The sequence below is a fragment of the Papio anubis genome, chromosome 7 (assembly GCF_008728515.1).
Source record: "Papio anubis isolate 15944 chromosome 7, Panubis1.0, whole genome shotgun sequence".
Lineage (NCBI taxonomy): Eukaryota > Metazoa > Chordata > Mammalia > Primates > Cercopithecidae > Papio > Papio anubis.
The window spans coordinates 34,260,607-34,284,993 of NC_044982.1; the positions used below are offsets into that span (position 1 = coordinate 34,260,607).

At 37.5% G+C, this 24,387-nt stretch overlaps 1 protein-coding gene across 18 annotated transcripts in view; it reads right to left on the reverse strand.

Moving 5' to 3' along the window:
- Positions 1 to 24,387, reverse strand: part of RGS6 (regulator of G protein signaling 6) — a 629,077-nt gene that overhangs the window by 167,641 nt on the left and 437,049 nt on the right. The gene's annotated exons all lie outside the window — the stretch shown is intronic.

The following is a 24,387-nucleotide window of genomic DNA, read 5'->3' on the forward strand; positions in this document are numbered from 1 at the left end:
AAACAAAAACAAAACAAAACAAAAAAAAATTAGGTCATCAGAGTATGCCTGAATTCCAGCAAGACTGGTGTCCCCACAAGAAGAGGAAGTTTGGATGCAGACACACACAGAAGGAAGGGGATGTGCAGACTCAGTGAGAAGGCGGCCATCTACAAGCCAAGGAGAGCAGTCTCAGAAGAAACCAACCCTGCTCCCACCGTGATCTCGGATTCTGAGCCTCCAGAACTGTGAAATAATAAATTCCCTTTGTTTAAACCATCCGGTCTGTGGGACTTTGTTACGGCAGTGTTGGCAAACTAATGCACCGTCTCTGACCATTCCTACTCCCAAGCTTTCAATTGTGCAGACTTTCCTCATACTCACATTTGTGGAAGACAGAATGGAAAGGGATGTCATACATATATATGTATACAGATATATGTGTATTTTTTTCTTTGCAAAATGTATAATATATACCTCTGTGTCTGTGCATCTCAAATATCCCTCTCCTTTTTTTTTCTTTTTGAGATGGAGTCTCGCTCTGTTGCCCAGGCTGGAGTGCAGTGGCCGGATCTCAGCTCACTGCAAGCTCCGCCTCCCGGGTTCACGCCATTCTCCTGCCTCAGCCTCCCGAGTAGCTGGGACTACAGGCGCCCGCCACCTCGCCCCGGCTAATTTTTTGTATTTTTAGAAGAGACGGGGTTTCGCTGTGTTAGCCAGGTTGGTCTCCATCTCCTGACCTGGTGATCCGCCTGCCTTGGCCTCCCAAAGTGCTGGGATTACGGGCGTGAGCCCCCGTGCTTGGCCCCCTCTCCCTTTTTTATAAGGAAACTAGCCACTGGATTTAGGGTGGGCCTAATTATATACATCTGCAAAAACCCTATTTCCAAATAAGGTATTATTTATTAATATAATATATATCTTATGTATATTAATATGTATATTACAAAATACATATTTTTTCTTTTTCTCCCTATTTTCTTTAAATTATAAAAAGATATATGCATGAAGGTATTGCATAGTGTTTTAAGCGCACAGTTTGATGAGCGTTGGTAACTGTGTACAGCTGTGTAACTACCCTCACCATCAGGATACAGCAGTTCTCTCACCCGAAAACGTTTCCAAGTGCTCGTTCACAGCTAATGCTCTTCCTACCCAACGCTACCCCCGAACCCCAGGAAACCATTGATCTGTTTTCTGTCAACACAGTTTTGCCCTTTTTGAGAATTTCAAGTGAATGGAATGCTTGCTGTATTTCTGAGATTACTTTTAGGCACAAAAGCAATACTGCACTTCAAGTTATTCAATTGCACTTTTTGTTTATAGGAATGTAAAAATAAAACGCAAAATAGGATAATAGGATGGTGCCGCGGAGAGCGCATGGGATAGGGATCGCGGGGTTCTGGGTCTGAGCCCTATCAACACAGCCTGCGTCTGAGCTCCTGCCCCTTGCCTTGGCCCTTTGCTCACAGACTCATTTGTGTACAAATGCTTCCCAAATGCTCTGGGAAAATCCCCCAAATATTATTATTATTATTTTGAGATGGAGTCTCGCTCTGTCACCCAGGCTGGAGTGCAGTGGCACAATCTCGGCTCACTGCAACCTCCACCTTTAGGGTTCAAGTGATTCTCCTGCCTCAGCCTCCTGAGTAGCTGGGACTACAAGCATGCACCACCATGTCTGGCTAATTTTTTGTATTTTAGTAGAGAGGGGGTTTCACTGTGTTGCCCAGGCTGGTCTCGAACTCCTGAGCTCTGGCAGTCTGTCCGCCTCAGCCTCCCAAAGTGCTAGGATTATAGATGTGAGCCACCACGCCCGGCCCCCCAAATAGTGTTTACTATTTTGACATCAGACATGATTTTGTAAATATTTTCAGATGGGAGAAAGTAAGATAAAATGATGAGGAATGGGCTCCAAGTCAGTGTTAGGACTGGACACAGAAGACAGGCAACCCTTGCTGCCCACGACATTGGGTTTCTTCCTTCAATCCACATCATGCCCATGCCTAAGAAAGCCCCAGGGACAAGTCTGTGATGAGGGGAAAAGCTCATCAGGAGCATGACATTTTTAAGGTTTATCCAGCTCCCAGCAAGAACGTGTTCTCCTTCAGAACATTCAAGGAGAGCTTCTTGGTAGCAAAATGAAAGGTCAACATGTGACATTAGCTTTCTCCCACCCTTGTTCATGACTAAAAGTGTACCAGATTGAAACTAGATTTGGGCTATATTTACAAATTAAAGAGTAGTTCAGGAAAAGTTTTACCTTTCCAACTTGTCCCATAGCAACTCTTTGTCTGGCATGACATTGAAGGTGAAAGCCAGGGCTAAACACAGGAGAAAGGAGATGGGAGACAGTGTTCCCCATGGGGGCTTCAGAGCCAGACACACTAACTAATGTCCTGGCTCTGTTGCTAGCCAGCCTTGTGTCCCTGGGCAGAGCAGGTCAGCCTCCTTAGTCTCACCCTCACCGTCATCAAAAGGCCCCCACATACCTGGGCTTCACATCATTGTCTGGAGTTTTAAAGAAGAAAACAGGCATTCAGAAGTGATTCACCAGCCCCATTCCCTACTATATGTTTTAGGAATATACCCCAATTGCCTGACATTTCTTTCTCAAGAATTCTTTCACAACACCAAGGAGACTTGGCTACCAACAATCCCTCCAAGTGTGCACACTGTCTGATGACATTATTTTACAGCAGCAGTCTTGAAAAACTTTTCTTCCTTGTGTGATCCCTGAGAGAAATTGAAAAAATGACACCCACTCTTAGCATATTTTTAGCGTAACGTCTAAACATTTTAAAGTACGTTGAGATAACCGCAAAGGATGTAATTTCAGGTGTAATGTCTATTACACCCAAGCTCTGAATATATTTTTTGACAAAATCTTTGAGATTCAAATAATTCCATTCGTGGAAAATTATCCTATAAACTACATGGTAAGCAAGGTGTGTTCTCAAGCAGACTAAGTTTAGGAAAGATGATGTGCAGAAGCTAAAGACACCGTTACAAATGTGCAAACCGGCCGGGTGCGGTGGCTCATGCCTGTAATCCCAGCACTTTGGGAGGCCGAGATGGGTGGATCATGAGGTCAGGAGTTTGAGACCAGCCTGGCCAAGATAGTGAAACCCCGTCTCTACTAAAAAATACAAAAATGAGCTGGGCGCGGTGGCGGGGGCCTGTTATCCCAGCTACTCGGGAGGCTGAGGCAGGAGAATCGCTTGAACCCAGGAGGCGGAGGCTGCAGTGAGTTGAGATTGCACCATTGCACTCCAGCCTGGGTGACAGAGTGAGACTCCATCTCAAAAAAAAAAAAAAAAAAAAAAGCAAACCATGTCCCCTCAGTTAAAAGTCCATTGGTTATATCTCCTCCTGTGCTTGGTCCTTAGCTGTTTAGATTTCCTACTGACACCCGGGGAGCTGATCGGAAAAGAGGATCACAGAGTACACCTATGGATTTGACACTCAGAACACATCATTTTTAACATCCCCTCTTTACTGACAACAGCCAATAAGTGATCTTTAATACAACTGAAATGTCTGCAAACAGTACAGTTTAGGCAACCACTAAATTATACTAGTAAGTAACATTAGGTATCATTTTCTGAAATTTCTTTTTTTTTCACTTTTAAAACCAAAAGATAGGAAAAAGTATATATTTCATTTTAAAAGATACTTCTAACATTCAATAACTGTTCTCATGTGTGGACTGCAATGTATAATTATCAAACAGAGTGTGTCTTGCACTTGTCACTTTCACTTTAACAATTTTCAAATGCAATAGTAAAATGCAAATATAAACTCCAAGTGGCCACACAGAGTGACAACATTGAAACAACTTACATTCTGTTTTTTCATCTTTTTCATCACCATGCCCCAGTGTTTAACTTATTTTTTTAAAAGTACCATGCAGGTCTGAGACATGCCCTGTGCCCAGTTCCACCCCGTTAGGCACTTATTATATGATCAAAATGTACGTGTGTCACTGAGTGTGCTGGCAGTCTCTGTGCAACTCTTGGTTCTCTGAGTTAACGTCCATGTAGAATATAATTAAAATATGCTAATTTGAAGCTTACATATATATTATTATAATGCAAAAGTAACCATAGCAATTCAGAACTCTTAGATCAACAAAATAATTTCTAGGGGAGGAATATTTTCACGCTAACATTGTTTAGAATTGCATAGTGATAACATATAGCAGATCAAATTTTGTTCAGTTTTATTATTATGTTTAAATTCTCTATCGCCCCCTCCCCCCCGCCCTTTGAAAGCCTGCATTTGCCGTAGGTGGGTCCTACAACTCTGCCTTCTCTTCACCAGTAGAGGATAAATACCCATTCTTGGGAAATAGTAAAACAGAAGGAATTAAGTGAGAGAAATTAGTACTGAAGATGAAGTTCTCTGCTTTTTTCCCTCACAATCCTACTTCAGAATTGGACCGGTGACCCATAAGGGAGGGTATCAGCTCCATGCAGAAATACTGTCTGTTTATGGCTGTTAATAGGCAGAATGGATGTTAATTGGATAATAACTAGAGCGCAGCTGGATGGATCATGTTGCAGGTTTACAGAATCTTGACAGTGTGGGTGGGATACCCAACACCCAAAATAATACAGTCTGTTTGAAAATACCTAAGATGGAATAGTGTTCAATCGTCTCCTGTCTACTAAAAGCCCAGTTAGATTTATGAGTCGGCACAGTCCAAAAAAGCACAGTACAGTCAAATACGTCTTCTACAAGTAAATGTGTTCATTTAGTCCCACCTCATGATACACCTTTATTTTATATTCCTTTACAATCAATCTTTCTTTCTGCCTCACCCATCCACACACATACTAGTGTATATATACATACAATTTTTTCATGGCTGTAAATAGAGTATATATATTTATATAACTGTAACCTCTTGAAAACATTTTCATTGTGAAATGCATCATAAGCATACATGTAAAAGTATAAAGATGTATTCTAAAATGATAATAAAGGTACCCACCACCCAGTAAAAAGAAGAAAACATCATGAGTATCCTTTGAGATTGATACCGAGTACCTCCACGCCTAAACATCTCTTGTTCTCTACTATCCCCACAAAAGTTAGCCCTTCTCTTCAAGGTTATATTTTTACCATTTAACCAAATATGCGTGAATCACCGAATAATACAATGCTTACTTTTGCCTGATTTTAAACTTTATATAATTGGGATCATGAGATATCCTGTGCTTATTTTCATGAATATTGTTTTTGAATTGTATCCTCGTTAAAGCCTTTTACTGATTCATTTGTATAATTCTACCATATGACTATAACGTGCTTTCTCTTTCCATTCTAGAGCCAAATGCCATGCCTGGATTATTCCAGAATTTTGCTAATATGAACAATGCTGCTAAGATGAGTGTCCTTGATCACTTGTACAATTGCTTCCCTGGTCTATAATATATTCGTTGGAGTAGAGATGCCAAGTCATAAATATGTAAGAGTTCCACTTCAATAGACATCACCACAACGTTTTCCAATGTGGTTTGCGAATGCACACTTCCACCAGCATTAGATTAGCATTCCCTGTGTTCCACACACTTGTGCATACTTGGCATGGTCAGAGTCTTTGATTTTTTTCCAGTTTGGTTAATTAAAATGATATCTCACTGTAGTTCTAATTAATTTGCATTTTCATGATTATTAATGACATCGAGGAACTGTTATATGCTTATTGGTCATGTATATTTTCTCTTCTATGAAATGTTTGTTCATGGTTTTGCTCATTTTTCTATGGCATTGTTTGTTGTTTTCTCAATTTTTAGAAGTCTTTTATATATTCATGATTCTAATGCTTTGTTGGTGGGTGCTGCAAATATCTTCTTCCAGTTGGTGGCTACTTTTTACTTTAATAGTATCTTTTGATGAGCAGAAGTTTTAAATTTTATTAATGCAGGTGATCTAAATTTTAATATTTTACATGACTTTAATTAATTTCAACTTAAAAAGCCATGCAGAAGAATGGTTGCTTAATGGCTTTTTAAGAAGCCATTCTTCTGCATATGGATATCCAGTTTTCCCAGCAGCATTTATTTTAAGACACTTTTTTTTGGCCCCAATGAGTGTTCTTATCAGTCTAAAACTACTAAGTAACTTTACCATTTTTTCAAATAATAGAGGACCTTTATGCCCTTTCTCAATTTGCATGCTCTTATTTTCCAGTAGTTAAGTCATTTGGGTTTTTATTAACTCCTCATAGTGGACATTATTGCTTTTGCTTTATATAGTCCATGATTGTTTAGATTAAGCCACACTTACCACATTCATTATTTATCAATCCTTTTGATATCTCAAACTTTCATCCTGAGATAATTTTTCTTCTTCCTAAAATATATTTTGTAGACATTTCTTTGGTAAAGATAGGGTAGTGATACATTCCTTTCACTTTTTTGCATGATAATTTTGCTCTTGTTGAAAGATAGTTTCATTACATGTAGAATTCTAATTGTTATTTTATCAGAGCACATGAAACATTGTCTTCTACAGCCTTGTAGCTTCCATTTTTACATAGAAGTTATCTGTCAGTCATTTTTTGATAGGCAATCTGTCTTTTATTTCTAGTTATTTTATTCAAAAAATTGACATATAAAAATTGTACATATTTATGGGGTACATAGTGATGTTTTGATACATACAATGTATAGTGATCAGAACAGAGTAATTAGCATAGTCTATCATCTCATTTATCTTTTTTTGTGTTGAAAACATTCAATATTCTTCTAGCTATTTGAAACTATATATTATTGTTAATTAGTTATTCTACAGTGCTATAGAACACCAGAACTTCCTCCTATCTGTAATTTTGTATCCTTTAACAACTCTCTCCCCCTCTCTGCCCTTCTCAATCTTTAGTGTCCACTGCTCTACTTTCTACTTCTACGAGATCAATATTTTTTAGCTTTCACATATGAGTGACAACATGTGGTATCTGCCTTATTTCACTTAGCATAATATTCTCCAGTTCCATCCATGTTGCCACAAATGACAGGATTTTATTCTTTTCCTTAGCCTAATAGTATTCCATCATATATATCTACATATTAATATCACATTTTCTTTGTTCATTCATCTATTGTTGGACACCTAGGTTGATTCCATATCTTGGCTATGTAAATAGTGCTGCAATAAGCATGGGGGTGCAGATCTCTCTTTGAAATATTGATTTCCTGCCCTTTGCATAAATGCCCAGTAGTGGGATTGCTGGATGCTATTAGTAGTTCTATTTTTAGTTTTTTGAGGAACTTCCATACTGTTCTCCACAGCGGCTGTACTAGTTTACATCCTCATCAACAGTGCGTAAGTTCCCTTTTCTCTGCATTCCTGCCAGCATTTGTTATTTTTGTCTTTATGATAATAGCCATCCTGACTGGGGTGAAATGATACCTCACTGTGGTTTTGATTGGCATTTCCCTGATGATTCATGATGCTGAACACTTGTTTAATGTATTTTTTGGTCATTTGTATGTCTTCTTTTGAGAAATGTCTGTTTAGATCATTTGTCCATTTAAATTTTTTTTTTTTTTTTTTTTTTTTTTTTTTGAGAAATTTTTTTTTAGATCTTTTGTCCATTTAATTTTTTTTTTTTTTTTTTTTTTTGCTATTGAGATATTTGAGTTCCTTGTACATTCTGGATATTAATCTCCTGTCAGATGAAAAGTTTGAATATATTTTCTTCCACTCTGTAAGTTGTCTTCCCACTCTTGATTGTTTCCTTTACTGTACAGAAGCTTTTTAGTTTGATATAATCCCCTTTGTTTATTTTTGCTTTTGTAGTCTGTGCCGTTGGGGTCTTACTCACAAAATCTTTTCCCAGACCAATGTCCTGCAGCATTTCTCCTATGTTTTCTTGTACTAGTTTTATGTTTTCAGATTTTACATTTAGGTCTTTGATCCATTTTGAGTTGGCTTTTGTATAGGATGAGAGATGAGAGTCTAGTTTCATTCTTCTGTATGCGGATATCCGATTTTTTCAGGACCATTTATTTAAGACACTGTTTTGTTTTGCCCCAGTGAGTGTTCTTCACACCTCTGTCAAAAATCAGTTGGCTATAGATATGTGGATTAATTTCTGGGTTCTCTCTTCTGCTCTATTGGTCTCTGTATCTGTTCTTATAACAGTACCATGCTGTTTTGGTTACTACAGCTTTGTAGCATATTTTTAAGTCTAGTAGTGTGATACCTCTAGCTATGTTCTTTTTGCTGAGGATTGCCTTGGCTATTCTTGGTCTTTTGTGGTTCCATATACATTTTTATGATTCTTTCTATTTCTGTGAAGAATATCATTATTATTTTGATAGAGATTGCATTGAATCCATAGTTTGCTTTGGGTAGTATGGTCATTTTAACAATGTTAATTCTTCTTATCCATGAGCATGAGATGTGTTTCCATTTGTATCCTCTTCAACTTCTTTCATCAGTGTTTTGTAGTTTTCCTTACAAAGGTCTTTCATCTCTGTGGTTAAGTTTATTCCTAGGTTTTTAAAAATGTAGCTATTGTAAGTAGGATTGCCTTTTTTATTTCTTTTTCATTAGTTCATTGTTCAGGTACAGAAACACTACTGATTTTTGCATGTTGATTTTGTAACCTGCAACTTTACTGAATTCACTTATCAGTTCTAAGAGTTTTTTGATATAGCCTTTAGGTTTTTATATATATAAGTTAATGTGTCTGCAAACTGGGACAATTTGATTTCCTCCTTTCCAATTTGGATGTCCTTTATTTGCCAATTGCTCTGGCTAGGGCTTCCTTTACTATGTTGAATACGAGTGGTGAGAGTGGACATCCTTGTCTTTTTCCAGTTTTTAGTGAAAAAGCTTTCAAGATTTCCCCATTCAGTATGATGTTAGCTGTGGGTTTATCATATGTGGCCTTTATTATGCTGAGGTACTTTCCTTCTGTAACATCTTAATTGAGAGTTTTTATCGTGATGGGATATTGAATTGTATGAAATGCTTTTTCTACATCTTTGGAGACAATCATACAATTTTTTTGTTTCATTCTATTGATGTGATGTATTATATTTATTGATTTGCATATGTTGAATCATCCTTGCATTCATGAGATAAATCCTACTTGATCATGGTGTATTATCTTTTTGATGTGTTGTTGGATTTGGTTAGTATTTCATTGAGGATTTTTGTGTCTATGTTCATTAAGGATATTAGACTGTATAGCCTTTTTCATTTTTTGATTGTGTCCTTATCTAGTTAGTTACACTGGCCTCATAGAATGAGTTAGGAAAAATTTCTTCTACTTCAATTTTTTAGAATAGTTTAAGAAGAATTAGCATAATTATCTTCAAGGGTGTGGTAGATTTCAGCAGTGAAACCATCCAATCCTGGGCTTTTCTTTTTTGGGAAACTTTTTATTACTGATTTAATCTTATTAATTGTTATTGATCTATTTGGGTTTTCTATTTCTTTTTGGTTCAGTCTTGAGAGGTTGTATGTGTTCAGGAATTTATCTACTTCCTCTAGGTTTTTAAATTTACTGGCATATAGATGTTCATTATAGTCTCTAATGATCCTTTGTATTTCTGTGGTATTCGTTGTGATGTTTCCCTTTTCATTTCTGATTTATTTGGGTCTTCTCTTTTTTTTTCATTGTGTAGCTAAAGGTTTTTAAAATTTTGTTTATCTTTTCAAAAATCGACTTTTTATTTCATTGATCTTTTGTATTTTTTTCTTTAGTCTCAATATTATTCATTTCTGCTCTGATCTTTATCATTTCTTTCCTACTAACTTTGGATGTGGTTTGTTCTCACTTTTCAAGTTTCTGGAGATGCATCTCAAGTTGATGATTTGAAATCTTTCTAGTTTTTCAACCTAGGAATTTATTGCTATAAACTTGCCTCTAACATAGCTTTCGCTGTGTCTCATATGTTTTGGTATGTTGTGTTTCTGTTTACATTTGTTTCAAGGAATTTTTAAATTTCACTTTAAATTTTTTCCTTCACTCATTGGTCACTCAGGAGCAGGTTAATTTTTGTGTATTTGTATAGTTTCAAATATTCCTCTTGTTATTGATAACCAGTTTTATTCCATTGTGGTCAGATTAAATACTTGATATAATTTCAATTTTTTTATTTTTTTTTTTGAAACAGAGTCTCACTCTATTGCCCAGGCTGGAGTGCAGAGGCATGACCATGGCTCACTGCATCCTTACTACAATCCTCTTGGGCTCAAGAGATTCTCCCACCTCAGTCTCCTGAGTAGCTGGGACCACAGGTGTGTAGCACCACAGGTGGCTAATTTTTTAATTTTTTGTAGAGACAAAGGCTCTCTCTGTTGTCCAGGCTGGGCTCAAACAATCCTCCTGCATTGTCCTCCCAAAGTGCTGGGATTACACCATGCCTGGCCATAATTTTGATTTTGAAAAGCTTTTTGAGATTTGTTTTGTGTCCTAATATATGGTCAAGCCTGGAGAATGTTCCATGTGCTGATGAAAAAAATGCATATTCTGCAGCTATTGGGTGAAATATTCTGTAAATGTCATTAGGTTTGTTTCATTTGGTCTATAGTGCAGTTTAAATCTGATGTTTCTTTTTTGACTTTCTGTGTAGATGATCTGTCCAAGGCTGAGAGTGGGGTGTTAAAGTCCCAACTATTATTGTATTGTAATCTATCTCTCCCTTTAGATTTAATAATATTTGCTTTATATATCTAGGTGTCCTAATGTTAGGTGCATACATTTACAATTGTTATATTATCTTGCTGAATTAATCTCTTCGTCATCATATAATGCCATTGTCTCTTTTTGTAGCTTTTGTCTTGAAGTCTGTTTTGTCTGATATAAGTACAGCTACTTTGCTTGCTTTTGGTTTCTGTTTGCATGGAGTATCTTTTTCCATGACTTCACTTTCAGTCTATGTGTGTCTTTATAGGTGAGGTGAGTTTCTTGTGGGCTGTATGTTGTATCTTGTATTTTTAATCCATTCAGTCAGTCTGTATCTAAATGGAGATTTTAATCCACTTACATTCAAGGTTATTATTGATAGGTGAGGACTTTTATCATCCTATTGATTGTTTTTTTTACTTGTTTTGTATATCCTTTGTTCCTTACTTCCTCTCTTATTTTTGCAGTTGGGTGTTTTTCTGTAGTGATTCCTTTTTCTTTCTCCTTTGTGTATTAGCTCCACCAATAAGTTTTATAGTTCTGCATGTTTTCATGACAGTGGTTATTGTCTTTTCACTTCTAGATGTAAGACTCTCTTGAGTGATTCTTGTAAGGTTGGTCTAATGGTGATGAATTTTCTTAATTTTTGCTTGTCTGTGAAAAATTTATTTCTCCTTCATTTCTAAAGAATAGCTTTGCTGGGTATAATATTGAATGGCAGGTTTTATTTTTTTTCTTTCACTACTTTGACTTTATCATTCTATTCTTTCCTGGCCTACATGGTTTCTGATGAGAAATCTGCTGTTAATCTGACGGAGATTACCTTTTATGTGACTTGAAGCTTTTCTTTTGCTGTTTGTCTTTAACTTTTGACAATTTGACTAAAATGTGCCTCAGAGAGGACCTGTGGGGGTTATATCTATTTGGGGTTCTTTGAGCTTCCTGGATCTTTCTCCCAAGACTTGGAAAATTTTCACATTAAATATGTTTTCTGCACCTTTTCCCTTCTCTTCTTCCAGAATGTCCACAATGCAAATATTTGTTCACTTATTGATATCCCATAAATTCTTTGACTTAATTCCTTTTTATTATTTATTTATCTGTTTTTTTGCCTGCATTATTTCAAAATACCTGTCTTCAAGTTCAGAAATTCTTTCTTCTGCTTGGTCTGTTCTGGTGTTGAAGTTCTCAATTGTATTTTTTATTTCATTCATTGGGTTCTTCAGCTGTAGAATTTGGTTCATTTTAATTTTAAATGATATCTATCTCTGTTGAATTTCTCAAATAATGAATTATTGTTTTCATGATTTCATTGAATTGAATATATTTTCTTATATTTCACTGAATTTCTTTAGAATTATTATTTTGAATTCTTTTTCTGTCATTTCATGATTGGGGTTTATTACTAGAGAATTATTGTGTTCCTTTAGAGGTCTATTTCCTTGCTTTTTCACGTTTATTGTGTCTCATTGATTTCTATACATCTGATGAAACAGTCACCTCTTCCAATTTTATGGAGTAGGTTTAATAGGAAAAGACTTACTCATTTATGTGGGTCTTGGGGTATGGGTTCAATGCAGTGCATTGGTTTTGGTTCTGGGTAGTCACTGTAGTATAGTCTCCAGTAGTTTCTTAAGCTGTAATCCATACTAGCGACATTTATGAATGTTTCAGTGGCCTAGGCTTAGACAGTTTGTGGTGGTAGCGGTGCAGCTTTCCCACAGGTGAGCTTGCTGAGCTGTTCCTCAGATTGGTGGCATATGCCTGCACACCGTGGGTCAGCCTACTTGGAGTCTGGCTCACTGGGGTTGGGACCACAGGGCTGTTTCTCTGTCTAGGGGCAAATGGTTTCTCAGCTGGCCTGGGGGCATACCTGCCAGGGGCAGTCTGTGTGGTTGTTTCTCAGGCCCAGGACATGGGTTCACAGCTGCTCAGCCAGCCTAGGGATGTGTCTGCCAGGGGTGGCCCATGGTGCTGTTTCTTAGGCCGCTGACCCTCTCTAGTCATTTTGAAGATTCTTTTTGTGTTTAGTGTTCTGAAATTTGACATCAGTGTAGCTAGATATAGATTTGTTTTCATTTTATCCTGCTGGGAATTTTGTTTGGCTTTTGGAACCTGATACTTTTAATCAACTCTGAAAAACTGTCAACTATTAGATCTTTAAATTTGGAAGGAAATAATAAAGACAACGGGGAAGAATTACTCTTCCCATTTTCTCTGTTACTTACTTCTCAAAATTTGATTAGATGTTAGAATTTATCACTCTTTTCTTCAAGTCTTTTAACCTTTCTTTTATATTATTTATGTTTCTGCCTTTCCATGATACATTCTGCGTACTTTTATGTGCTTTATCTTCTAGTTTATCAACTGTTTAACTGTGTCAAATCTGCTGTTTAATATTTCTATTAAGTCTCTAATTTCAATTATATTTTTCATTTGCAGAGATTCCATTTGGCTACTTATCAAAGCTTCCAGTCCTTTTTGAGAATCCTTCATCCTCTTTTCTTCAACATACTTGCAGTACTCTCTTATTTCTTAAAAAACATTATGTTAAGCATATGAAACTGCAAATCGTTACCAGCTCTGACCTATAAAAATGGCAATTTCATATGATCTAATAATTATTCTATAATCTGAATATAATCACAATGTCTGCAATCTTTATGTGTTGGATTCTGCCATTTGTGCTCTTTGCTGATTTATCCTCATGTTGTTTTGAGTGACTTTTGTTTGTATCTGGAAATGTTTGTGGTCTGTATTTAATGTGTGTTTCTCCAGAGAGGAGATGTGTTTGCTTCTTCCTGGTAGCTGGGGGCACTACTGAAATAGAGAAAGTTTAAATTGTTTGCTTGGATTTTTGGGCCACATGGGGTTTAGTGAGACACACCAGCAAGAATAGACTTAGAATTTGGAATTAGGAATTTTCTAGGGAGACTTTTTCTCCTTTCTTTCACTCTCTTAATAGCCAAAGACAAAATGATTATTTCCATCATCTCCTTCTCCAACGCCTTTTCCCCCTACTCATCTAATAATGGAATTGCTCTTCAGGAGTCTCTGAACTGACTGCCACGCTACTCAATTTTTTACTTGATACTCATATACATAGGCTTTTAAAATTCATGCCCGAGGCTACCCAGGATGGACAGATGTCCTCTGAGAAAAGACTAATCTAAAACTAGTCTACTTTCTTGAATTCTTATTTCCTATTTTAAGGGCTCTAAAAATTTCCCTTACTTTCTTACCAGTTCAGTGTTCTGCCCCAAAGGGTACTGTTCCGGTTGTACGACCAGAGCAATATTTGGCTGTATGACAAGAACAAAACAGAAGTCCTAGTCTCTTTGTCACTAGGTATTATATCCAGTTTCTTGAACAATATGAACTCAATGAGGTACTAATGAGAAATAATTTTACTTTTCCCTTATGACATCTTGGGCAAACCCTTTAGCTTTCTGGTCACTTGCAATTCAGTCCAGTTTAAAATTTAAATCCCATTTATCTTTTTTTTCCCTTCTACCAGCTCTGTCTAGAGGACCTAGACAGGAACAAGGTGGGCTCGGCTCCCTCCTTTCCTCTCTCTTCTTCTTCAGTCTCCACGATGATGCTCCCTTTACCCTCCAAGGGTCACAGGGATCCTGGGGGTGGTGAGGTCACTGCTCCACGTATTTCTCCTTAAGCATCACACTATAATATGGGCCCTATTTGCCTTTTGGTGTGGGCTGCCCTATGCAGCCTCTTAGCCTCAAGAAGCAGACACCAGTCTCAGTTCATATACATCCACGAACTCTAAGAGGGACCTGCAAATGGCCCATGAACTTTTCCATATTTTCCTCTCTGGCAGCAGAAGCAAGGATGAGCTGTGGGTTCAACAGCTCAGCAAGAATCCAGTCAGGGAGAAGGTTAACACCCTGCTTCTTGTGGGACCCCCATTCATCACCAGTGATTCCCCTGGAGCCCTCCTCATTTGGCTTAGTGGGAGGAAAAAGTTAGATTTAGAAAGTGTTCTGTAGGAATACCTGTAAACTGTGACTCTATAGAGTGTCCTCTTTAGACTCCCAACCCACCCTCCACCCAACCTAGAAGTTTACTTTTATACCTGGATAAACGTGGAGGTTTTAGATAATTTTGATAGTCAACAAATGTCATCAATGATCAGCTCAATGTTTCTGTTATTATTAATTCTCAAAAAAAATAATATTCTAGGGGCATATTAACTGAGGAATATATAGGATAGATCGCTGTAGAAAATCCTGAGCCAATGATATTGTTCTTGGATCTAGAAAAATGATGTTGTAGAACTTGAATTAAGTGTTGGAATTCAAATTTTATATAAAAATGACTTCAAATTTCCTGTGGCTGCAACCGATGGTAGAATTAGAATTTATTTGTAAAAAACATGCCTTATTAAAGTCAATGTGTTTAAGGAGAACAAAGCCTATATAAATGACAAAACAATAACTTCTAAATTTAGCTTTTAAATTTGTGTATATATAATATGTGGCATAATTATTTTAACATGCCAGTAACAACAATGTTTTGTGTTTAAAGCTTTTATCTAGCACCACTGTCTTCAGTAGAACAGAGTAACAAAATCAACTGCACAAGGAGCTAAGCTGAAAACTAATGTTCTCCATGCTCACAATGTTTACAGACTTTCTGTCAGAAATATGATTTTGTTAGGCTCTTCCCACCAGCACTTCATCCAGCCATTTTAGTGTATAGAATTCAGTGCTGCAGCCGATGATGCAGTGAAATCCATAGTCATTGTTGCTCCAGAGCGTGATGTCCACTGCAGTTTCCCAATTCTTTCTCCAAAACAGAGTCAATGATCCCGGGTGAGCTACACTAAATCTGGATTTCATTCTCTTCTCAAATTTTATCTTACCAGAAACATGACTTTTTATTTAATTAATTTTTTTTGAGATGGAGTTTTGCTCTTGTTGCCCAGGCTGGAGTGCAATGGCATGATCAAGGCTCACTGCAACCTCCGCCTCTGGGGTTCAAGCAATTCACCTGCCTCAGCATCCTGAGAAGCTGGGATTACAGTCATGCGCCACCATGCCTGGCTAATTTTGTATCTTTAGTAGAGACGGGGTTTCTCCATGTCAGTCAGGCTGGTCTCCAACTCCCAACCTCAGGTGATCCACCCGCCTTGGCCTCCCAAAGTGCTGGGATTACAGGTGTGAGCCACCACGCCTGGCCCAGGGTTTTTTTTTTTTTTAATAGAAACGTTTAAAAAGAAATTTTAGAGTACAATGAGGGGTTTGTATGGTGCATTTTGACTTTTAATAACTGCCTGTCTTTTCCTTCCTTCATTCCACTTAGCATTTCTTCTTCCAGGAGAAAAAAATCAAACAAGGAAAAATATTGAAAAGATGAATTAATGTGACATTTAGAGTAAGATTTTAATGACACAAAGGCCAGGAACATCAGAGATATGCCTTTGCTTTCACAGTTATAAGTTGACAGGATTTCAAGAGGTTGTTACTAAAATGATTCTCGTAAGGAGAAAAATTCATATATTTAAATAAAACATGCTACAGTGAAGTTATATTTAAGGCAACCACAGCATAATCAATATTTAATTAAGCATTGTCATTTTCAGAGTTGGCCCTACAAAAGCCACACCCTTCTTTCCATCAGTATTGGCTGTGCTACAAACGTTTTAGGAAATCCTCTTTGGAAATAAACTTATGAAACAGCTTTTAAGGACAACAAGAAAACTGACTTCATTTACCCAGAGTCACACCTTATTTAAACCACAATTGGCATTTCCCTGTTTCATTGCAGACTTTATTCACCAAACTGACTTCCAATTACCTTTTATAAAACAAAAGGAAAAAGGAAAAGGAAAGCTATTTTTATTGTGAAATATTATACAAACAGAAAAGTGCTAAGAAGAAATACTGTGGGAACAGTTTACATTATTTTTTTTTAAATCATGCTACCATGACTGATGTTAAACAAATTTTTTTTCAGCACTCTGGTAGTCTCTTGCAGGTACTGTCCCAATTACAACATACTCCCTGCCCCTTAGAGGTAAACAGTAGTCACTGCCCATCACAAATTTGTTTAATATAGTTGTTACATTGGCATCCATTTTTAGGCCTAACAGAAGTTAACCCAGGTGTACCTCATCACCTTTGGCCTGTTTAAAACTTCCCCTCCCCATGCGGTTGAGATGTAGCCTCCTTGTTCCTCATTTCCCTGACCCAAACCTGACACAGTCCACAGCTGCTGACCATGGTAGAACCTAATGGTCAACACGAAAGTCAGGTAAATAAGCTCTTATCTTTGCATGTGTTTTCTTTAAACTAGCAAATCCATAACCCCCATGGCATAGGGGATAACGTCCATGGGCCTTAATAAAGGCATCGTCTGACAGGTGCTCTCTTGGATTGCCAAATGTCCCCAGGGCAAAAACAAGCACCCAAAGCCACCATCATATCTATGGATGTTTATGTTAGCATGAATCTTGGCCCAGTAACTCTTTAGTCTCTTGTTAACTCTCCAGTGACATCAAGTGAATTTTTTTTTTTTTTTTTTACCAGATTTTATAATTGCTCTCATTCAGACAATTGGTCTGAGTAGGCTAGTCCACTATTCTCCAAAGCAGAATCTCCAAATCAATTTTGATTATATAAATGTATATACAGTTATGAATTCATGGCTTTGCTTTTGTTGAGGATATTTAAACAAGTTCTAAAAGCTCTTACTGGAGAAAAAAATCTGAAAAATCAAAGCAATGGAAGCATTATTGAAATAAATATACCACTTCTCAAAGTGAATATTTGAAGAGATTATTTTATATATGTATAAATTCTGGCATGTTAATTAAGAATACATTTTATTTTATAACTAATTGATTTAATTCCATCACAAATGTGGAAATAATATGATTAGTTATGATATCCGAAATATATTTTAAACTAAATTAGACCTGGACAAATACAATTCATAACTTTATTAAGCAATTTAAGCTGAATGCTTATTAAATAATTCTACTACATAAGCTCATGTTAGTATAATTTGCTCTCAAAATTAATATTATTTATATTTTTTCCAATAAAACTTCGGAAGAAAACTAAACTTTTGTTTCTTTTTTCAGTTAATAAATCTCAGTGTTTCTAAAAAAAAAAAAAAAACACTGTGTCATTTACTTTAAACTATACTGTGTTTAGTGTAATTCTGGCACTGTATTAGTTTTCTATGGCTGCTGCAACAAATCACCACAAACTTTGTGGCTTAAAACAAGAGAAATGTATTATCTCACAGTTCTGGAAGCCAGAAGTCCACAATTGGTTTCACTGGGCCACAATCAAGGCCTTGGCAGGGCCATACTTTCTCTGCAGGCGCTAAGGAAGCTTCTGGTGGCTGCTAGCATCCTTAGCTTCTGGCCACATCACTCTAATCTCTGCCTCTGAGGCCATACGGCCTTCTCCTCTTCTTTCTATACTAAATTTTCCTCAGACTTTCATTTACAAGGATACATGTCATTGCATTTAGGGCACATCCAGATGATCTAGGACAAGCTTGTCCAACCCGTGGCCCATGGGTCACATGTGGCTCAGGATGGCTTTGAATATAGCCTAACACAAATTTGTAATTTTTTTCAAAACATTATGAGACTTGTGTGTGTATGTGTGTGTGATTTTTTTTTCTAGCTCATCAGCTATCGTTAGTGTTAGTGCATTTTATGTGTGGCCCAAGACAATTCTTCTTCCAGTGTGGCCCACGGAAGTCAAAAGATTAGACACCCTGATCTAGAATAACCTACCCATATCAAGATACTTAATGTAACCATACCTGCAAAGACCCTTTATCAACAAATGTTTACAGATGTAAAGAACTGGAAGCTGATATTTTGGGGGGCCATTATTTAGCCCACTACATGCATCCAACAAATTATCTCTATTTTGAGGCATTTTAAAAGTTTTTCCTTCCAATGATACAGAAGCAGAAGAAGAGTAACAAAGACTAAGAATGCTGATTAACTTTGGGCAATTATCAGGGAATTACTAATTTGGGCAATCTATTTCTCTGTTTGTGAGAAAGAGATAGAATTGGGATGAATGAATTGAAGCAAGAGGGAGACAGGGAAGTTTCTTATAAAAAAAGAAGTTTCTCCAAGATCAAGTAAATGGAGTAATACTGTCTTAGACATATAGTAAACGGCAAATAAATGGTAGCTGTTAGTTAGCATTATCAAAAAAAAAAAAAAAAAAAAAAGAAGTTTCTAAAAGTCAAAGTTGTCCAAAGACGGAATGAGTGATGATGCCATCCATCATTGCAAGTTACTAAAACAGAGGCTATTTCTTGTTCTTTGATTTTCTAATCTGGAAGTACCACAGTACAATTTGTTTGGATGTCCCCTCCAAAACTCATCCTGAAATTTAATTACCACAGTAAAAACACTAACAGATGGGATCATTGAGTGACTAGATCATGAGGGTTCCATGAGGTAGATTCAGTTAGAACATCTTGAGAAAAAGTGAAAAGCATTAACTTTAGAATGAATTAATGCAATTATCCTAGGAGTAGGTTAGCTATCCAAGGAGTGGGTTCCTGATAAAAAGGCTGAGTTCACGCCCCCCATCCCCAGTTCACACACATGCTTCCACCTTCCACTTTCCGCCTTCCGCCATGGGATATCCCTCATTAGATGCTGGCACTATGCTCTTGGACTTCCCAGACCCTAGAACTGTGAGAAATACATGTCTCTATTCTTTCCCCAGTCTGTGGCATTCTGTTATAGCAGCAGAAAACGGACTGAGACACACATCTTAAGACAAAACCGGTGGTCTGGATTAACTCAGAGGTAGATTTGGCTAGAACATCTTCAGATAAAGTGGAAAGCATTAACTTCAGACAGGCCTTTATACATATCCTGTGAAGAATCACAGATCAGAGCCAGAATGGACTACAAATATCATTTAATCCAAACCTATCAATTAACAGATGAGAAAACTGAGGCCCAAAGAGATTGGCGACTAGCTCAAGGTCACATAGGCTGTTTGGAGCCCTAGATTCCAAACTGTATTGCCAAGAAACTGTAAGAAAAATACTTTTAAATGTTTAGGTCAACATAAAGCTATTAAAAGTAAATTTGGGGATAATGAAAAGACATAAATGTATTCATGAAAAAATGTGTTAAGTAAAGTAAAAATGCATCTATATACCTCGGATATTTTCTGAAAATTATTTGTGCAAGAAAATTTCATAAGGAAGAGCTAGGTGGGCATAATTTTAATCAAATCCATTCCTCCATTCTTTTTGAGACAGAGGTAGAATTGGGTCTAATGCAGTGAAGCAAGAGGGAGGCTGGTAGGTTCATTACAAAAAAAAAAAAAAAAGAAGTTTCTCAAAGTCAAAGTTGTCTGAAGATGGAATGAGAGATGACATCCAGCATTGCAGATGGTTAAAACAGAGGCTAGAGAGCACTCTGTAGGGGTCTTACACATCCCCAAATTCATACAGGTTGTAGGAGATAAATATAAGAAGCTGCTGAAAATAGAGGATCCTGAGTCCAGACCCATGGGGATGTCCTGGGAATCTATTTTTAACAAGTTATGCAAGTGATTCTCATGTTCAGGGAGAATGTATCAAACACCTTTAAGAAACTGTTGCAATCCAAAAGTCTATAATTTTGTGCATGAGGTCATGGAAACAGTTTGCAATGGTAATGAGAAATCCAGTATTCCAGTCTTGGTTCTGTCCCTAACAAGCTGTGTGATTTTGAGCACATTACATCATGTCTCTGGGACTCAATTTTCCTGACTGCAAGAATAAGTGAGACTAGATGTATCTTATGGCTCTTACTTGCTAGGAATTTGTGTTTCTGAGGGTGGTCTGGAAGAAATAAATCTCCAAAGTCCCTGTAAAATTCTTCATGACATTCAGGTGATGGAGAATTATCCTGGAACGACTGTCTATGACAGCTGGGCAAAGCTGCACAATCTGGCTGCTTTCCTGGGCCTGGCGGCATTCTGCCCAGGATATGTCTATCACCTGCAGGGCAGGTGGGGCATAGATAGAGCTGGCACGCTGAAGTTGGAAACTCCGAAGCCTCACCATCTTGGCTCTGGTGATCATCTTTGTTACCTACTTACTATTCAAAGAAAATCTGAGGAAGTTTGACTGTGATCCTGAAAAGGGATTGGTAGGGTGGCTCTGAAGTACCCTTTCTGTGGACACCTTGCTCAGAAATCTTAAGCTTCTGGAAGATAAGATAGTTTATATGTGAATTCCTGCAAAAGCCAATGAGCCTTAGACTTTGACTAATGTTGGGTTCTTCTTTCTTCCATATTTCCTTCTCTCTCCAATTCTCTATTTTTGCTCAGGGAATATTTATTTGCTAAACCTTACCCCTTATAGCTTTTAATTTTTCACTTTCTAAGAGAGGGATTGTATTCTAATGGCTATCTCTTGTGTTTGGCCTTGTCCCAAACATATCCATCCCCTATCTCAGGGCATTTACTCCCCGGGCCAGCCTTCCCAATCCCAACATTTCTAACCCACAGGTGAACCAATGGGCATTCCTTCTCCCTCTTCATCCCAGCAATACCTGTGAATTCACCTATGAGTCTGTCCTGATCTGAGCAGGGAAGATAATTTCCCTTACATATTGGCGGGGAAATTTCAAACTCAAAATCACAGATGATGTGGGGTGGGTGAGCATGTTATCTCAAGGCTTGGTAGTAGATAGATTGATACATGGCTTATAGAAGAAGATGTGAAAATTGTAGTTCCCAGTCATGGCCCTGGAGTCCCCTGTCACTCAGGCTCTGATGACTCCCAAATCCATACATATCTCTTACATAAAATGTTCTCCAGGACTTTGACTCCTCACTTCCAAGCTTCTCCTAAACAGTGCTATCCGAATTCCCCCTCAAAACCTAAATCTTAGCATTATCAAGACTGATCTTGTGTCTTCTCTCCCAAACCCATAACTTCCTCAAGTCCTTATATTGGGTACAGGAACCTCCTTTACCCAAAACAGGTTAGATCAATATAGGTTATTTTTAATTCAATGTATTTATTTAAATTTGTTAACATTTTTATTAGATATTTATTATTAATAAAGATGTAACCAGTGAAGTTAGATCAGACATATGAAAGCCAGAAAGACAAAGAAGAGAAACGTTTGATGAGAAAAGGTTTTGCTTTCAGCACAGATGATCCAAACAGGTGCTTTCAGTCCAGGCTCTGTATAGGTCCTGCAGGAATTCACCAGACAAATTTAATTTGTGAGATGGAAGGTCAAGAAATGCCTACCACCTCTTGTGTCACTGTTCCAACTGGTAGACATCGACACGTTAGGAAGGTTGTAAAGAAACACACCACAAAGCCTGCTTTCAAGGGACTCATGTGGACGAAATCACATCCCTTCAACTCTGATCTTTTTTGGGTCACTTGGTACAATGGTTCCCTTCTATGTGACCTGTGAATTCTGGAAAACTGTATATCAATTTTCTGCTCTGCTTATAACTATACCTCTCCCCTTATCTCGATCTTCATTACCCATAAATTCTTTTTCCAAATTCATATTCCCCAGGTCTACATTTTTTCCTTTATTTCAGTTTTGACCTTTTTGGCAAGTACATTCTTTTTCTAGAATGTTCTCTTTATGCTCTAAAACTTTCCATTTAGAGTTTCTTGTCCAGGCTCATTTGATCCACCATAAAGGTACACATCTGCATATGTCTATGTGTTTGTTGATTTATTGGTGTAGGTCATTAACCGTTGCTTCTCTTTTTGCCTTTGGCATGATCTGGATATGTTGGTGAAATTTTCTTTTTTTTTTTAAATTTTTTTTTCTTTTTTTCTTTTTCTTTTTTTTTAAAATTATTATACTTTAAGTTCTAGGGTACATGTGCATAACGTGCAGGTTTGTTACATATGTATACTTGTGCCATGTTGGTGTGCTGCACCCATCAACTCATCAGCACCCATCAACTCGTCATTTACATCAGGTATAACTCCAAATGCAATCCCTCCCCCCTGCCCCCTCCCCATGATAGGCCCCGGTGTGTGATGTTCCCCTTCCCGAGTCCAAGTGATCTCATTGTTCAGTTCCCACCTATGAGTGAGAACATGCAGTGTTTGGTTTTCTGTTCTTGTGATAGTTTGCTAAGAATGATGGTTTCCAGCTGCATCCATGTCCCTACAAAGGACACAAACTCATCCTTTTTTATGGCTGCATAGTATTCCATGGTGTATATGTGCCACATTTTCTTAATCCAGTCTGTCACTGATGGACATTTGGGTTGATTCCAAGTCTTTGCTATTGTGAATAGTGCCACAATAAACATACGTGTGCATGTGTCTTTATAGCAGCATGATTTATAATCCTTTGGGTATATACCCAGTAATGGGATGGCTGGGTCATATGGTACATCTAGTTCTAGATCCTTGAGGAATCGCCATACTGTTTTCCATAATGGTTGAACTAGTTTACAATCCCACCAACAGTGTAAAAGTGTTCCTATTTCTCCACATCCTCTCCAGCACCTGTTGTTTCCTGACTTTTTAATGATCGCCATTCTAACTGGTGTGAGATGGTATCTCATTGTGGTTTTGATTTGCATTTCTCTGATGGCCAGTGATGATGAGCATTTTTTCATGTGTCTGTTGGCTGTATGAATGTCTTCTTTTGAGAAATGTCTGTTCATATCCTTTGCCCACTTTTTGATGGGGTTGTTTGTTTTTTTCTTGTAAATTTGTTTGAGTTCTTTGTAGGTTCTGGATATTAGCCCTTTGTCAGATGAGTAGATTGCAAAAATTTTCTCCCATTCTGTAGGTTGCCTGTTCACTCTGATGGTAGTTTCTTTTGCTGTGCAGAAGCTCTTTAGTTTAATGAGATCCCATTTGTCAATTTTGGCTTTTGCTGCCATTGCTTTTGGTGTTTTAGACATGAAGTCTTTGCCCATGTCTATGTCCTGAATGGTACTACCTAGGTTTTCCTCTAGGATTTTTATGGTATTAGGTCTAACGTTTAAGTCTCTAATCCATCTTGAATTAATTTTCGTATAAGGAGTAAGGAAAGGATCCAGTTTCAGCTTTCTACTTATGGCTAGCCAATTTTCCCAGCACCATTTATTAAATAGGGAATCCTTTCCCCATTTCTTGTTTCTCTCAGGTTTGTCAAAGATCAGATGGCTGTAGATGTGTGGTATTATTTCTGAGGACTCTGTTCTGTTCCATTGGTCTATATCTCTGTTTTGGTACCAGTACCATGCTGTTTTGGTTACTGTAGCCTTGTAGTATAGTTTGAAGTCAGGTAGCGTGATGCCTCCAGCTTTGTTCTTTTGACTTAGGATTGTCTTGGAGATGCGGGCTCTTTTTTGGTTCCATATGAACTTTAAAGCAGTTTTTTCCAATTCTGTGAAGAAACTTATTGGTAGCTTGATGGGGATGGCATTGAATCTATAAATTACCTTGGGCAGTATGGCCATTTTCACGATATTGATTCTTCCTATCCATGAGCATGGTATGTTCTTCCATTTGTTTGTGTCCTCTTTTATTTCACTGAGCAGTGGTTTGTAGTTCTCCTTGAAGAGGTCCTTTACATCCCTTGTAAGTTGGATTCCTAGGTATTTTATTCTCTTTGAAGCAATTGTGAATGGAAGTTCATTCCTGATTTGGCTCTCTGTTTGTCTGTTACTGGTGTATAAGAATGCTTGTGATTTTTGCACATTAATTTTGTATCCTGAGACTTTGCTGAAGTTGCTTATCAGCTTAAGGAGATTTTGGGCTGAGAC